The sequence below is a fragment of the Talpa occidentalis genome, unplaced genomic scaffold, assembly GCF_014898055.3.
Source record: "Talpa occidentalis isolate TD23 unplaced genomic scaffold, MPIMG_talOcc4v2.1 talOcc4.786, whole genome shotgun sequence".
NCBI classification, from domain to species: Eukaryota; Metazoa; Chordata; class Mammalia; order Eulipotyphla; family Talpidae; genus Talpa; species Talpa occidentalis.
The window spans coordinates 1-17,584 of NW_023605179.1; the positions used below are offsets into that span (position 1 = coordinate 1).

Consider the following 17,584-nt stretch of genomic DNA (forward strand, 5'->3'; position numbering starts at 1 on the left):
TTTCTAACATGTAGTGCATTTCTCTTTCAAGCACTGTAAAATGCTTTCCAGCCACATATTGGGCCCTCAATTAGGTCCTCTCAGAAGAGGCCACTTCCATTCAGGAAGTACGTTCCTGCCGGCAGGCCGGGTGCTGTGCTCTCTGACCGTCCTGTGGCTCCATTTCATGGATTTTAATACCATCCCTAGGCTGACATCTCCCAAACCAGCAGCTCTGTCTAGCCTGACCTTCTCTTCTCTCCCCTCCCTCCCCTCCCCTCCCCTCCCTCCCCTCCCCCCCCTCCCCTCCCCCTCCCTCCCTCTCCTCCCTCCCCTCCCCTCCCCTCCCCTTCCCTCCCTCCCTCTATCCACCTTCCCCTCCTCTCCTCTCTTCTCTTTTTTCTTTTCTTTTCCTTTCATTTTTTACATCATTGTTCATTTTTAAACAATATTTACTTCCCCCACCCCCTCCAGTGTAGTCCCCATAGAATTTCCTTCACTAATGCACCCGGGCACCATCACCTCTGTCCCCTGTGCTCCTCTCTCCCTCCCTCTGATCCCTCTCCCTTTTCCCCTTTTCAACTTGGATTCAACTCCAAGTGTCTCCTTTATGACTCCACTTGATGTCCTGAGGCATCTCATCTCCACCATGACAGCTGAGCTTCCAACACAGCCTTGCCCAGTACCAGGCCTGCTCCTCTTCTCTCCCATCTTAGCAGAGGACACCCCCACAATCTTCTCCCTTACTTTCACACGCTGAAGGCCCCAAACAGGGTGTTTCCTCTTTCCCTTTACTCCCTGCCTCTGAGCTGGCCCCACCCTGACTCTCACACATTACAATCTAGGCAAAACATAAAAACATAATTTGATTATGCCTCTTCTCCACTAAAACTCACCAATGAGTCAATCACTATTGTTAGGATAAAATATAAAATGTTAATATGGATACCAAGGTCTTTGTTCTGAGGCTCCTGCCTGCCATTCTCCCTCTCCTACCATGTCCCCTTCACTCACAGCTGTATTTAGAGGAGAGGCAGTTTGGAAGGTAATGGGCAATGTCACAAATCAAATGGCATCAGGATTCAGTATCAATAGTGCCTGGAGCATCCACCCAACAGGTGTTCCAAAGCATCCACTCAACACTGGGTCTAAGAGTGAGACAGGCACAGGCTGCCTGTTTCCTGGATTCTTCCTCCTCCTTTTCTCCCTCACATGCAGGTGAAGAAAAAGCAAGAAATAGCATCCCAATACTTTCAGTGTCTTCTAAAACGACTTCCTCTTCCTCTCCTGCATATAGGGAGCATTTGCAGACACAATCTTCAAACCCCATAAAAATGAAAGACAAATAGCCTGAACTCAGATCTCAGTGGTTGGTGCTTCCTTGGCTGTGTAACTCACTGACTATGACCTTGCGTGGAGAACTTTACGTCAGAGAACCTTGATGTGCTCTACCAGTCTCAAGTGGCTATTAGGAGTATAAAAGAGCTAATGTTAGGGCAGGTGCTTTTTATGCCATAAACTTAAGGACTGCATGGATGTGACTTACTGTACAGCCAAAAGGATAGTAAAATATACCTTCATTTGCTGTTTTTAACTAAAGGCGCTACTAGCCATTGACTTACAAATTGTTTTACAGGAAGAATAATGAACAACTTGATATTCTTTCCACTTTAAGAAGGATAGCTAATTATAGATATCCTCAACATGGTAGAAATGACCTAAATTCAGAAATATTTTCAAATCAACAATTCATAGTCAAGATTAACCTACACAGCACTTAAATTATGACTATTCTTTAAGTGACTGTTTAGTAATACCTTCCTGGTTATGACATGCTAAAAGCTATTTTTTCCTCATAGTTGTTATTATTCATTAAAAAAATCCTGATTTCTTAATATGTACCTATAAAACTCAAATGAAATACAAATATAAGAAGTAGCAAGAAATAGCATGCATAACTATCTTGTACTACAAAATATTATAAAAATAAGCAAATATAATAGTCAATATAATAAGTCCTCCAAGCAGGCATTTAAAAATCTCTTATACATGTGATTGGTTCAAAAGTCTATTTCAAAAACATTGTAGAGTGTACATTTTTGTTCATGATACATTTCCAGTTTGTCAGATATTAATTGTTTCAGGGAAAATGACTTGCTTATGTCTATTAGGGAAGGCCATGCTTTTCAATTAAGCAACAAGGTTGGAAGTGTCCATTAAGTATTCCAGTGAGTTTACAATATGTAGAACTACTAAGAAATATACAAATTGTTAGCAATTCTATATAGACACTAGGAAATGATGTGAGGACACATAGTATTTCTTAAATATTACATGGAATGGGGCAGAAATAAAACCTTACTAGCATATGCTAGTTTTTCAGATTGTTAGTAAATGCAGACATAGTAGCTTCGCAGGGCCATTCATCTGTACTGCCACAAGGAAATTGCCAAGAATAATACTACTAATTTTAATGCTGGCCCGTCAGCCAGAATGAAGCTGAAATACAGTAACATTGCAAGAAAAGGCAGAAACATGCTAGGAACATTGATTAAACTTTCAGGTTAAATTCATGTGACTTATTACTGGGTAACCCTGGGTTTCTAAATTCCCTTGCAGCCTACATAAACAGAAGCAGTAAGAAGAGCTACTCCTGTTTTATATCGCCATCTAGTGTTTAATGATATCCATGCTCTTTTGTGAATTTGTTTCACAGAGCAACTTGCCCTAATTACCAAATGAGCTGGTGAATATTATTGCAGGCACAGAAGATGAACTAACCTTTGGGCTCAGTTTTCTTTGCATCTTAAAGTGTCTAGATAGTAAAGCAAATCTTGTATTTCATCATCTTTTATCAGCCTGTAGGAAATTAAGTAGCATTAGAAGAGCATCTTTTCAATTATTAAAAATGCATAAGGGTTTTAATATTTCTACTGAGTTGCCACTGGTTATTAATTTTTTAAATAGATTTTTTTCTCCTCGTACTCTTATCTTGTCCCACCTACTTTACAAGTCTTCAATACCACCTTTAACTACACTGTTGTGTAATATAAAGCAAAAACAAAACAAACAGTCCAAGTTCTTCTAATGCATTTCTAATGGCAGTAGCATACACAAGTGGGTCCTGACATCTATACAGTGGATTGTGACCAGTATTTATTTATTTATTTTTTAAAGATTTATTTATTTATTTATACAAGCACTGGGTACAGTCAGAAGTACGGGAGGGTGAGAGAATTCACCAGAGCCAGAGCAGGGAGCAGAGCAGGCAGAAGGACCAAAGTACACTGCTGAGGGAGCAGCGGGAGGCAGGAGAGGTCTGCGCGCCATGTGGGACCCTCCTCTGGTGGCCAGGGAGCAGCCGGGGATCGAACCGGCACTGCAGAGGCTGTGGGCAGCTTCGCAACCCAGCGCTCAACTGCTGCGCCACCAGGGAGGCCCGTGACCAGTATTTAAAAAGAAAAATCTGGGCCTCCCAAGTGACGCAGGGGATTAAGATGCAACCTATGAAGCTATACGCAGCCACTGCAGCACGTGTTCTATTCCTGGCTGGCCAGGGAGCTACCCACATGGCGCAGCAGACCTCTCCTGACTTGCCCACTGCTCCCCTCAGCAATGTATTTCAGCAGATCCACCTGTTCTGCTTCCCACCCTGTCTCTGGTAAATCCTCTCACCCCCCCCACCTCTGGCCTGTACCCCAGTTCTTGTATGCATAAATAAAGAAATCTTTAAAAAAAAGAGAAAATCTATTATTTATTTTTTCAGCAGTTTCTATAATTGTTTTCCACTTCAGGATTTGACTTATGTGAGATGTCTAAGATAGTTAAGCTTGGAAGTAGGAGTAGTAAAGTAGTGTCTAGGGCCTGAGGGAAGGGAGAGGTGGAAGTGATGTTCAACGTGTATAAAATTTCAGTTATATACAAAATGAATAAGTCTTAGAGATGGGTTTTACCACATGGTGTCTATAGTTAGCCACACTGTATTGTGTACATAAGATTTGTTAAGAGGGTCGATTTCATGTTAAGTGTTCTTACCACACACACAAAAGGATCATTAAGGAAGACTATGAATAAAAAAATACAAAGAAAGAAAAGGAAAGAAAGAGGGAAAGACTAGACTAGAATCCAAAATGTCAGAGTTCTATGTTTGTAGAGAAAGTATAATCTTGTGAAACTTCAGTTACACATGTGTGTGTTTGTGTGTACTGGAGCGTGATAGAAAGGACTTTTCATTTTGTGGGTCAAGTTCAAAAAAGTTGAAAAGCCTCTGCTCTATTGTTCTCAAAACTTAATCGATAGCTAAGATCCATGTTAATTTTAAATGAATTAAGTTTATTGTATATAAACAAGCTTCTATAATTCCAAAAAAGGCAGTTTGAAATGCCCAGAGGCAGTAAATGTGATAGAATTTGAGGCACATAAATGGGAACTGTGCTTGCACACCTCAACCATTTTTCTCTTTAGAGGAAGACCTGATATGGAAGATGTAGCATGGTGAGGAGCAACTTCTGGAGCAGGACAAACCTGGTTTGTAATTCAGATACATAAACTTGTTAACTGTATATTGGTTTTTCTGAATCTCAGCATTCTGATCTTGAAAAGGAAGCCAGTAATTCTCTCTCTTTTTTTAAAGATCTATTTATTTATGCATACAAGAGCGGGGGTACAGGCCAGAGATGCGGGGGGTGAGAGGATCCATCAGAGATAGAGTGGGGAACAGAACAGGCAGATTGACTGAAATACACTGCTGAGGGGAGCAGCGGGCGATTCAGGGGAGGTCTGCTGTGCCATGTGAGTTGCTCCCTGGCTGGCTGGGGATCGAACTCGTTCTGCAGAGGCTGCGATCTGCCTCATAGAGCGGTGCTCAACCCCTTGTGCCACCAGGGAGGTCTGAAGACAGTAATTCTTATTGCATGAAGTTGTGAGAAGCAAATGGCTAATACAGACTATGTGTCCATTACATGGTAGGAATGTACTAAGTAGCTGCCAAAAAATGCAAGAGGGCCTTCCCCTGTGGCGCAGTGATTGAGCGCTGAGCTGCAAAGCTGCCCGCTGCCTCTGCAGCGCCGGTTCGATCCCTGGCCACCGGCGAGGGTCCCACATGGCGCGCAGCCCTCTCCTGCCGCGCCCACTGCCCCGCTCAGCAGTGTCTTCTGTCCATCTACCTGCTCTGCTCCCCACTCTGGCTCTGGTGAATTCTGTCACCCTCCCGTGCTTCTGACTGTACCCAGTGCTTGTATAAATAAATAAATCTTTAAAAAAAAACCAAAAATGCAAGAGTCACCAATTCACTGACACCATTTACAATAGTTCTTCTCTTCCTTTATGGCCCATGATTTCTACATCGTAGGATCGCAAATATTCTGAAAAGAATTAGAAACCTATGATTGGGCTTGAACCCAATTCAGATTTTTTCCCTTCTTCAGAGCACTCTGGTAAGAGCCTTAACTCTAGATTCTCTTACTCTGTTATCAACGATCTTTAATTCAGTATAAATTTCATTGTGTTTTCCTTGCTTGTTATCTGTAACAGGGGTTGCTCATTATTTTCCTTCTCAAAGTGGGATGACATCCTGGGGATTTACTACCCAGACATAATGACAACATTTTTTGTGAACAGAGCAGGTCCCAGGAGAAGAGTGAGAACCCAGCTCCACTTTTTAAAATTGAGGTATTATTGACATAAAACATTAGGGTAACTTCAAGTGCATAACCTAATGATTCCATGCTTGTATGTATCACAAATTGTTCACCGCTATGATTCAAATTCATTTTCTTTCCTATGTATAATTATGATATTTTTGCTTATAATGAGGTCTTTTAAGATCTCTTTTAGCAACTGTTAAATATACAATAAGGTATTGTTTACTATAGCCACCAGACTGTACATTACATCCCAGGAATTACCTTTTTTTATAATTAGAAGTTTGTACCTTTTGACCCTTTCAACCCATTTCACCCAATCCACCAACTTCTCCCCTGTTTCTATGAATCCAATTCCATTTTCATTCAGCTTGGTATCTCCTTAGTCCCTTTCTGCTTCTTTTATATTTTTCCCCAAATTGCTGCAGCCATATCCGAGAGGAAACTGAATTGACAAACTATTGCTAAAAATAACATTTATCTTGCCTCTTCAAGTGAGTGTCCTGATGAAGAAATAAGATATGCAAGCTTGAAAACAATGGTGCTATACAAACATCATATGTTGTTTTACATTCTGAATCAACTCAACAGTAATGGGGTGATGGAATAATGTTTGGATAGCAGTCATGTAGTGAGACTGCTTAGAGCTGCCACTAACCAGCTGTGTGTGAGCTTAGAATAATTATCGTACTGTTGGATAACTTTTCCTCATCTTCAATTTGTGGAAATTAGTTCATTTTATTCACAAAGTTCTTTAAGAATCAAAATATGTAATGCACATAGAACACATAGATGGTGCTCAGCCATCACAGAAATTGTGACAACGGTATAGCAAAGACTGAGATGTGAAAAACACCTTTCACTACCATGACAATGTCCTGGTTAGAGTTCAGACTGGAGGACAGTCCTTTTGTGGGGAAGATGTGTAACCCACAGATGAATCCTCAGAGAGAGGCAGGGAAGGAGAGTGGGTTGGCATAGCTGGTCACCCGGGTTGTTGGGGCCTGGGCACCTCTGGGTTCAGTGTCATTTCTGTTATGCAAATGAGCTGAGAACTAGAACTAGAACTGACTGGAAACTGACTTAGTGGTGGGTCTACTTGGGGCTTGAGCTTTCAAACAGGAAGTAGCAGGTGCTGTTGGAAGATCCTTGACAAGGCAGATGGGTTCCCCCAATGGTGGCACCTGCCACTGGTCATCAAGACCTTGTAGTCCCAGAAACCAGCTGAACAGTGTAGCACAAGAACCCAAGACTTGTCTAAGGACATACCAATCAGAATGATTTAGTGATGAATATTTTGGACAAACTGAAAAAGATGAAAGACACAATCAGTCAATTCAGGCTAAAGTTAGCTTGATTTGAATGGAAACTGGGTGAGATAGAGAAGGGCATGTCCTGCAGGATCCGCTATTTTCAGGCAGCTGCTGAGACAAAGGAAAGCTTAGTCTTGGGTAAGATGGACAATGGGGTGGGAAGGAATAGCACAAGGAGGCAGGTTCTGAACGGTGCTGAGAATTTTGCCACTGGGCTCATGAGCTATGTCAGCTTGAATCATCCTTAAATCATCTTTCACCAGCATTTGATTCTAACCATATTGAATGGGGCTTACCCTAGAATAAGACCAACAGAGGTAGGAGAGGAGACATTCTTAACCTTTCTTCAAAGACAAGGATCAAGTATTGCCAGTATATTCTACTAATCAGTAATCCTAGTGATTCCTGTAAGAGCTGCACTTTTGCTCACTGCTTTGTTATCCCTTTTCAACTTCCCTGACTAGTTTGCAAGGTGGAGTATGCTTGGTTGGATCAGCCAGTCTCAGGATACCTTAGCTAAAATGCTAACCATCTCTGAGTCTGAGGTTTTTGCCTTTGTGCCTACATGTGTTGTCATGTAGACTGAGTGATGGAGTGGATATAGAACATTTAGCATGTAGTCAGCAGTTAATAAATTATTAGTATTAGTTAGTTTTTTAAAAATTTTTAAAAGATTTATTTTTTATTTATACAATAGCTGGGGTACAGGCCAGAGGCGCGGGAGGGTGAGAGGATTCACCAGAGACAGAGTGGGGAGCACAACAGGCAGACAGAAAGCACTGCTGAGGGGAGCAGCGGGCGTGGCAGGAGAGGTCTGCCGCACCATGTGGGAATCTCCCTGGCCGGCTGGGAATTGAACCAGCGCTGCAGAGTCTGTGGACAGCTTCACAGCGTTGCGCTCAACCAGCTGCATCACTGGGGAGGTCCAGTTAGTTAGTTTTTTAGGTATGTTTTAAGGAGATTTTTTTGTCTTGGAATTCCTGCATCCCATGGGAAGAACAAGGTAGCCAGAGGAGGGGTGAGTGGAAGAGGCACACAGGCAAATCTCCCTGCTCTTTAAGAAAAGAAGCTCAAAGTTGTCTTCTAGAGAAAAAATAATCAGAGGTAGAAAGACATGTTTTTACTTGAAAAGTGAGAATTTATGTCACCTAAATTTCCCTGTTCAGAAATAAAAAGACCAAAAAAACCACCATAGCCCAATAACCAACAACAAAAACAGTCAAACCTTTAAGAATGGAAGGCAAAGGAGGAAGAAGGAGGATGGAGATACCAAGGGGAGAATGGTGAGAAAAGTGACTTTGAGACCCTGAACCTATAGGAGAAGTTTCCACTTTGATGGCTTATTTGAGCAAATGTTGCTTAAAGTAGAGGAAACAACCAGGAAATTCAGAAAAATAGGGCAAATAGGATGAGTGAGAGAGCCACACAGACCACGGGCTGCAGAGGTATGTGCAGATGAAGGCAGTTCCACGAAAAGTACAGGCTCTAAAAAGGCATGTAGATACCTGCAGTTACAATTTTGTGAAACGTGTCCCCACATTAATAATAATTAGAGGACATTTTGACATAATTATATTGTTCAGTCAAGATTTAAAGGTACTTAAACCCAGGATGGAAAGTTTACAAAACACTATGAAATAATTTAAAATAATTTTAACTCATTTCAGATGACTTTGTATTGTTTATTAAACTCCTGTGCTATCCATTATGACATAAATGTTCCCTCACCAAGTTTTTACCTAGAAAGGCAACAACTGACACATTGATAATCACAAATAGAGACACGCAGGCTGTCAGTGGGACTTCTCTGCAGGTCTTGGGCAGCCGGGGATCGAACCGGCGCTGCAGAGGCTGCGGGCAGCTTCGCAACCCAGCGCTCAACCACTGTGCCACTGGGGAGGCCCAGGTCCTGGATTTTTAAATGATTCCCATCTGGGTGTCCCAAATCTAGCCTACTTTATAAACCTGTAATACTCTACATTTCTACAAATGTGGCACTAGACCCACCATATTACAAATTCCTCTTGACTTGCTTCTTTTTCCCTTGGACGACAAGCTGAAAAGGTAGATGGCAAATACTTATTGAGTTGATGAATTCAATAGCAATTTATTGGTTGCTTGCTCAGTGATTGGTAAATACTTTTCTAAGCACTGGGGATGTAGCAATGAACATAAGGGCAAAAGGAATCCCTGATTGTTGATCATTTGTTTTAGTGGAAGGAAAGTAAATGTCTGTAGTCAAATGGGGATAAGTTCTACTAACAAAAATGAAGTGAAGAGGGGTGGGGAGTTCTAGGGTAAGGGGAGAGCAGAGGCCTGAACAGGAGCAGAGGTGAGCCCTCTGGACACGGGAGGCACTCCAGGCTGAGGGCACAGCCCTGCACACTGGGTATGTTCTGGGAGCTGGCAAGAGACCAGAATGACTGGAATGGAGACAATTAGAGAGAGTAGATAGAGATAGGTCAGAGAGTTTGCAGATTGTATAGGACCTAGCTAGTAGTCCCCATAAAGAATTGATCTTTTATTCAGAATGAGTTGGGAGTTAATGGGAAGTTTTGAATAGAGACTTAAGATGATCTTGCTTTTTCATATTAAAAGGATCACTTTGGCTGTGGGAGTGAAAATTGACATAAGAAATAAAGAGCCAAGCAGCAAATACATCAGGCTATTGTAATGGTCCAGGCAAGAAATAGTGATGGCTTCACATTAGAGCGAGAGGCAGGTCAGGGTCTGGATTCACAGAGTAGGCTGTGATAGGGCAAGAGAGAGGAGGCAGGCATGACTCCAGGCAACTGGGAAGGTGGAGCTGCCTTGGGCTGTTGAGCAGAGCTTTGGTGTGTGAAGACCACAAGTTTGGTTTTAGACATATTAAATTAGACATATCTGTCTTTTTTATGTTGAACTCTCCATCAATTGGAGTGCAGGTGGTTCTTTTGCAGTGTTACCATCTGACAGAAACTGAGAGCTTCTCTAATAGTCCAAAAGGAACCGAAACCATGGGAGGGGCTGGAGAGGAGTTATTCATGAATTTTGTTTAAAAACATAGTGAGGCAGATTTACATCCTACAATACATTTTCCTTCAGCAACAGATACAACAAAAGATCTTCAACAGTCAGCCCAGGGCCATTAGTGCTCAGGGTGCAGGAACTTGGATTAAGGTAAATGTGAAGGAAACTTGGAAATATCAGACATACCTGCATGTACTTGCTGAGTGTTCTAGGTCTTATGCTGATCTGTCTCCTGATACAGAGCAGTTTCTCTAGTCAGTCACACAGGCCATTGTGTAGGTCACAAGGGGGCAGCTTGTTCGTTGCCTGTCAAGTGCTGGGCTCTTATCCCTGAGCTCCTTTCCTCCTCTCCTATAAGGCAAATCCACAGTACCAGGCATTATCTGGGGCCATCACCCCATCCCTGCACCATGTGGGTGAAAGGGAAGTGAACATAAATATGTTAATGCTGTTTGCTGTACTGTTAGTGATAAAGTCATTTGTCTCAGACCCAGAAGACTTGTGTCTTCTGCCAGCACCCACGAAACAGTGACAAGATGACTTCTTAGTGTAAAATGGATAAAATTTCAGAACTTTCACATTTCTTGATAGTTTTAAGCTATCTCAAAGGACTTCTGGGTAGTTTGGGATGAAACAGAAAGGAACCGGCAGAAGCCCCAGTAGAGATACACTTTATTTTCTTCTGGGAACTTGGCTTCAGAATGAAGTAGTTGATGGGGCAAAATGAAGAAAACTGACTCCATGGAGCTGAAAGACTTAGGCTAATTTCCAATTGATGTTCCTTTACTCAACACACAGTGACAAATGTGAGTCCTTTTGATGCCCCCTTAGGATTGAGCAAAGGGTGCGGACAGGCAGAAGGATCATTTTGAGGGCAAAGGTGGTGGAAAATGGCTGCTGAAAACAAAAGGAATCCTAGACCACTTTTGCCTTTGTGTCCAGGTAATCAGGACACAAATTATGAAGGACCTTTACTTTTAAAAGTATATTTATTTACGTTTTTTAAAAAGATAAATATTTAAGACTGGTTAGGTTACCCATTCACATCACTGTTCTGGAAGCCACATCTTTCCTCTGTGAAACCAATATTCAGAGAAAGCCCATTGTCAGACACCCAGGGCAAGTGCTGGGGGCATACAAAGTCCAAGAAGAGTTATTGATTGTCTAAGAGACCTCCAGAAAGGGAGGGGGCATCATTTCAGTAAGTTTCAACCTTTTAAAAGTGCATAGTACTAATTTAATAATGTACTGAATTCATGCAGTATTGCAAATCTTTATATTATTTGCAATGTAATTCCTCTTCTTGCTATTGGATTTCATCTTCGTGAGCTGCCATCACTGATGAAAATAAGAAAGTGTGATGTTGGGTGTCTGGCTACAGCAACACGAACAGCACATGGATTAACAGCTAGCACAGCGATTGGTTTGAATGAGGTATAGTGAAATCTCATTTTGTCACCAGTGACTTGATAAATGGCTTATCCAAAGCTCCCAATAGCTTCTGCCAACCCTCTGACACAGCAAAATTTGTTCTTAGAAGGATAAAGGAGGCAGCTGGAATGGCACATTGTGATGAATTGTTGGCACAAATAAGTTGATGTTGATCTAATCTGTGCGTGTGTTCTTTTTCCCTAAGAAAGTAGGAAATAATTGGATCCCTTTAATGCCTCTAACTCTACTTTCATCCCCAATAAATGAGAAAATGGAAATGTAGAGTTGCCAGAAGCCACTTTGATAAAGGTAGGAAACTCTGACTTCTATACATACATGGTACTTTTATTTTAGTGTGTTGGCTGAGTACTTAAACAAAAATCTTTATCTCCTCCCTTATAAAGTAGTCAGCCTTTTTACAGCTTGCAAAATTTCTTATATTCCAGGTGTTTATATAAATGGAGGCAGAATTTCTCAAACTGAAATCAAGATAACTGACATCCAAAGTAGATTCTAGATATTTCCATCATTTCTTTGCTTTCATGTCATACAACAAAAAAATACAATAATCATAAGCAGTCTCTGAGTCACAACTCCTATAATAGAATTGGTGAATTAATGGAAGTTTCCATGTCATTTAAAAAATGAACACTAATACACATGCTTATTGTTTCTACAGCAGGGATTTTGTGCGTAATCACTATCTGCCTGAATCCAAAGATAGAAAGATAATTACTTTCTTCCCCAGGGGATGGTCTGTTAAGAAAAACATTTTGGATTTTGTTGTGGTAAAACAGCATTAGGGTTAGAAAGGAAAGGAATACCTCTTTTCCAGTGTTTTGGGAAGGGATGGACTGAAAGCTTGAAGCAGCATTTGGGCTCAGGATTTTTGAGTAGATAATTTTTCCCGGCTCTCTGAGCCCTCTCTGTGGGTCCTAGACCTTCCCTAGGTTCTGGGACTGGGCAACCTAGCAGGGCTATATTTCAGACAACCTGGATGGCAAAGCATCAGCTTTCTATCGAGAGGACTCTATCTGTGCATCATCTGCTCCTGGACACCGGGTCTTCTAATCGCAGCCCCCTGCGCACGCTGAACACTGGAAATGGGCTGGTTTGAATTGAGGTGTGTTGTAAGGTAAAGCCCATTCTGGTTTTCCAAGACTTAGGTGGACAAAAAGGCTATAAACCATCTCACTCATTTTTACAATGATGGCATGTCAAAATGATTAATTTTTTTGCTATATTGAGTTACATAAAATATATATTTTATTTTATTATACATATTTTATTATACATGAAATATATATTTTATTAAAGTTGACTTCACCTGATTTTTTTCACTTTAAAAATGTGGCCAGTAGAAAATTTCTAATAGATATACTTGTATTGGTAAGCACTGCTTTAGAAATTCAGACCAATGGGATGAATGCATGTCAGAAAAGGGAGGAGTACTGAAGAAAGAAATAAATGTGTTTCCTTTTCTCCCTTCTCTAGATCTAGAGGGATTTAGTGAAGAAAAAAAATCTCAGAATTTTAGAGCTAGGAAGGTCATTAGAATTGATGTAGTCTGATTGCTCTCAAACCAGAGAACTTAGGGGTCTTGGAAAATAATTCATAGATGTAGAGAGGTCTTTGAACTGGACCTGGCCTGAAAAGCAATATCAGAATTGAAGAAAGCTGATTTGTAGATTAGGAAGACAACCTTAATGCTGTTAGAAAAGAAAGGAGGCCACTGGGCGCTAGGGCAGTGAAGGATTTTACCATGGGCCTGTGTGTGCTCTCTTCAAGAGGGATCACATGACTTCAGGGTGCGCAGCTAGTTAGTGGGGAACCAGATATAGGAACCAGGTCCTCCCCAGACACAGTTTACTCTCTGATAGCTATGGAAATGCTTTTATTATTATTTTTTAAATAACAGGGAGAGATACATTCCACTCTTTTATGTCCAAAAATATGTCAGTTTATTGGAAAGTGGTATTGGAGGAAATACAAATATCAAGTTTAGTTTACTTTCACTCAACTGCTATGAAATGGTCATAATTTCCATTTTTTCCTTGCCACCTTGACAAACTTTCTAAAAATTAATTTTGATATTTTTCTCTCTGCACCCATGTACGATCCAAGGGAATATATTTCTTTTCTAGATTCCTCTCTTCAAATTCACAAAATTCCCTCTAAAGATACAGACCCCCTACCAACCTGTAGGGTAAATGGTTTTTCAGGCTTGTGTGCCCTCCCGCCATTAGGATTGCCTTGCCTATGGGGCACCTGCAGTTGTTACATTGTTGCAAACTGACTCATTTACCTTGGTGTTCATGGGAAGAGGGGAGGGAGAGGGGAGGGAGGGGAGGGGGAGGGAGGGGAGAGGGAGGAAGGGAAGGGGTGGGGAGGAAGGGGAGGGGGCAGGGGGAGGGGAGGGGGAGGGGAGGGGGAGGGGTGGGGGAGGGGAGAGGAGGGGGGGGGAAGAGGAGGGGGGGGGAGGGAGGGGAGGGCAGGAGGGGAGGAGGAGAGGGGAGGGGAGGAGGGGAGAGGATGGGAAGGGGGGAGAGGGGAGGGGGAGAGAGATAAAAGCAGGAGGAGAGAGGCAGGAGAGAGAAGGGGAGAAAGAAGGCCTGAGAAGCCCAGGGTAAAGACTTGGGCAGGGGGGCTTGCAGGCCTGCTAGCCTCCTGGCACCCCTGCTTGCTATGTATCTGGTTGCTGCTCTATATGTAACAGCTCAATAAAAGCCTGAGAAAGCCACCGAGAGTTCCAAGACTCACCTTTACCCGTCTGCTGGATCATAGAAACCTGCTCAGTGCCCATCCTGCTCCTATACTACCCCAAGTCTTGTCTTCAGCACTGTTGCTTGTGAGACATGTGTAGCAGCCATGTCTATGGTCCTGGGCAGCTAACACAGCTGAGAGCCAGGCCTGACCGTCCTTCTGGTAAATGCCTAGAGCTTTCTTCTATAAGAGCACCATTTCCTCAAAAAAAAATAGAGCATTCCTGGAATGTGCTTATTCCCTTTCCAGACTTCCTATCTGTTTTCTTTTGCTGTAGTAGATGAAGCCTGGGGTGGACAGCTGGCTGATCTGCCACAGCATTCCTGGTCCAAGGAAGGGATCCATCCTTTTGCTCAAGCTTTGACTCCTAGGGCAATCGTGAAACTGACTTAATGATTAAAGGAAACAGTTCTCTACTTCTGCTGTCGCTGTCCACTCCGAATGCTTTAGGATTATTAAATATAGCTAGAACTATTAGCAGTCTTTCGGAGACTCTGAACCCATGGGCATGATCTCTGTCTACTACTAGAAGAAAAATAGATTTTAGAATCTTTGTGAGTTCTTTCCAGAAGAAAGATATTATGAGGAAAGAATTGATGCTTTTCAGGGGAGTGTTTCTGTTCGTTTGGTGATGACTAACTGCATTCTTCTGGCTAAGTGTAATGATTTAAAATTATTATGTTGTGTAACCAAAAGATGGCAGTGCTCACTCTTCCTGTTTTCTGTTTTAGGACAAAATGGAAAGGTTATCTTGGTCTTACTCCTTTTTTCCTTTACTCACCATAAAATGAAAATAGCAAAAAAGACATGGGAAAATAAAATATATCCTGAGTCTCCTTTTCCAAATTACTAGTATAACACTAGTAATTTGATACAGACACATCCACGGTGAAAGAATATATCATTTATTTTCTTTTATGTACTTGATTTACATTTCTAGGTCAATGCATATGTTTCTAAAACAAGCATCAACACTGGATGTTTGTTTCTATTTTTTTCAAAGATTTATTTATTTATGCACACAGGAACTGGGGTACAGACCAGAGGTGTGGGGGTGGGGTGGGGAGAGAAGATTCACCAGAGACAGAGTGGGGAGCAGAGCAGGTGGGTCTATTGAAATACACTGCTGAGGGGAGCAGCGGGTGAGTCAGGAGAGGTCTGCTGTGCCATGTGGGTACGCCCTGGCGGGACTGGGGATCCAGCTCATGCTGTAGAGGCTGTGGATAGCTTCATAGTGCTGTGCTTAACCCCTTGTGCCACCAGGGAGGCCCTGTTTCTATTTTTGAGCATGTAAAGCAGTGTGTACTTGGGCCTCCCTGGTGGCCTAGGGGTTAAGTCTCAGTGCTATGGCCACTACAGGCTGAGTTCAAGCCTCTGGGAGCTAATTCAAATAGGGCGCAGCAGACCTCTCCTGTCTCACCAGCTGGTCCCCTCAAGAGTGTATTTCAGTAAATCTGCCTGTTCTGCTCCCCATTCTGTCTCTGGTGAATCCTCTCACCTCCTGTACCTCTGGCCTACACCCCAGTTTTTCTATGCAAAATAAATAAAAATAAATAAACATACAAATATGGGGGAAGAAATAAAATTGTCAAGCAAGCAAGCAAACAAGCAAGCAAGCAATGTGTCCAAAAAACTTGGTACTTCTCAAATGACAGAGTATTCTCTGTAGGTTTCACTGAATGGTAGGTTTCACTGAATGTCTACATATGCCAAAGGAATATTGAATAAGAGTAAAATTCAGCAAGTTATAGTTCATTTCTAGGTTACTATATTCCCCCAAATTATTCCCTGTTAACCGCAGCCCATCTTTTCTGAGGCATCCTATATTAATTTATCCTTAAAGATTCAGAAAATATTTTTGTTTTACAGGATTACATTTTTTAAGATTACTCAATGATTAAAGCAAAGATTTAGTCATCTAGAGTATTATAGCTAGAACAATGCCTTATTTAAATAGAAAACCATAGAGACATAGCAAATAAATAATTTGTTTCTTACTGGCTTTTGAAATGCTTCAAAAATAATGATGTCAGTTTATCCTCTTTTGGGTGGCTGTTTGAAATCGGTGGCGACACAGGAAGCAGGCTGTGGACATCTGTGTTGACGCATGGCTGTTGTAGTCACATAAGCCTGAAATCACATCCAGATGTTGCTAGGCACTGTGATTTGGGTCAACTTTTGTGCAAGAAAAATGGGGATAAAATACCCAATTTTCAAGAGTGTTGTGAGAATAAGGAGAAACAATTAGTGCATGTAAATCTATCCTTACTGTGTCAAGCAGACCATAGGCACTCAATCAACCTAAGCCCTCTTCTTTCTCTTAAGAAAGCATATGTGTACATCCGCGTTAGGACTGTTTTGCCAGTAGAAGAAAATAAATAACAGAACTACATTTATATAAATGTTTTGTCTTGTATGAACAAATATTTAATTGACTTTCTAATTCCATATGAGTTATTTAAACCATTCATTCAGCAACTCATAGAGTAATAAATAACATCTATTGTGTGCCGGGCCCTTTCTAAGCATTTTTAAGTGGATTGACTCACTTAATCCTTGAAATATGCTTATGAAAATCATCCCTATTTACAGTTGGAGAAATAGAATCACAGAACTAGTGTTATGTAATCCATGAAAGTCACACAGCTACCAAGTTAGAAAACCTGCTTCAAACCCAGGCAGTCTGTCTCCAGAGTCTAGGTTCATTCTGCTAGTCCACATTTTTATTTTTCTTGATTAAAAAAAGAGGACAAGTGCCTCAAAAGGGAGGTTTTTCCTTCCTTTTCAGGTTTTTCTACATTTTGACTGTTGTGAATAGTGCTTTAGTGCAAAAAAATTCCTTCAGTGCAAAAAACTCCTTTTCGAGATTCTGATTTCATTTCTTTTGGATAAATACCCAGAAGTGGGATGGCTGGATAGTATTATATTTAATTTAATTTATTTTTAAATATTTACTTATTTATGCATATAAGAACTTGGGTGTAAGCCAGAGGTGTGGGAGGTGAGAGGATTCACCAGAGAGAGTGGGGAGCAGAACAGGCAGATCGACTGAAATACACTGCTGAGGGGAGCAGCTGGCGAGACAGGAGAGGTCTGCTGTGCCATGTTGGTCCGCTCCCTGGCCGGGGATCAAACTCATGCTGCAGTGGCTGCGCATAGCTTCATAGGCCCCTTGCGCCACCAAGGAGGCCCCAATTGATCTTTGAATGTCTTCTTTGGAGAAATATCTACTGAAGTCCTTAACCCATTTAAAAACTAGGTTATTAGGTTTTTTTTTGCTATTGAGCTCCAGGAACTTCTTATGCTTTTAGAGAATTAGCCTCTTATTAAATGCATGGTTTGCAAATATTTTCTCTCATACTGTAGGCTGCTTTGTATTGTAATTTGTTGAATTTTTTTTTCTTTGCAGTGCAGAAGCTTTTTAGTTTGATGTAATACCACTTAACT

The 17,584-nt window shown here is 41.5% G+C and overlaps 1 long non-coding RNA gene across 1 annotated transcript; it reads right to left on the reverse strand.

Moving 5' to 3' along the window:
- Positions 1-2,617: 2,617 nt before the first annotated feature.
- Positions 2,618-14,228, reverse strand: LOC129144942 (uncharacterized). Its single transcript, XR_008549789.1, has 3 exons — positions 14,135-14,228; positions 10,130-10,294; positions 2,618-2,838 (listed from the first exon to the last, which is right to left on the reverse strand). It is a non-coding gene; the product is annotated as an uncharacterized LOC129144942 (long non-coding RNA).
- Between the last annotated feature and the right edge of the window lie 3,356 nt (positions 14,229-17,584).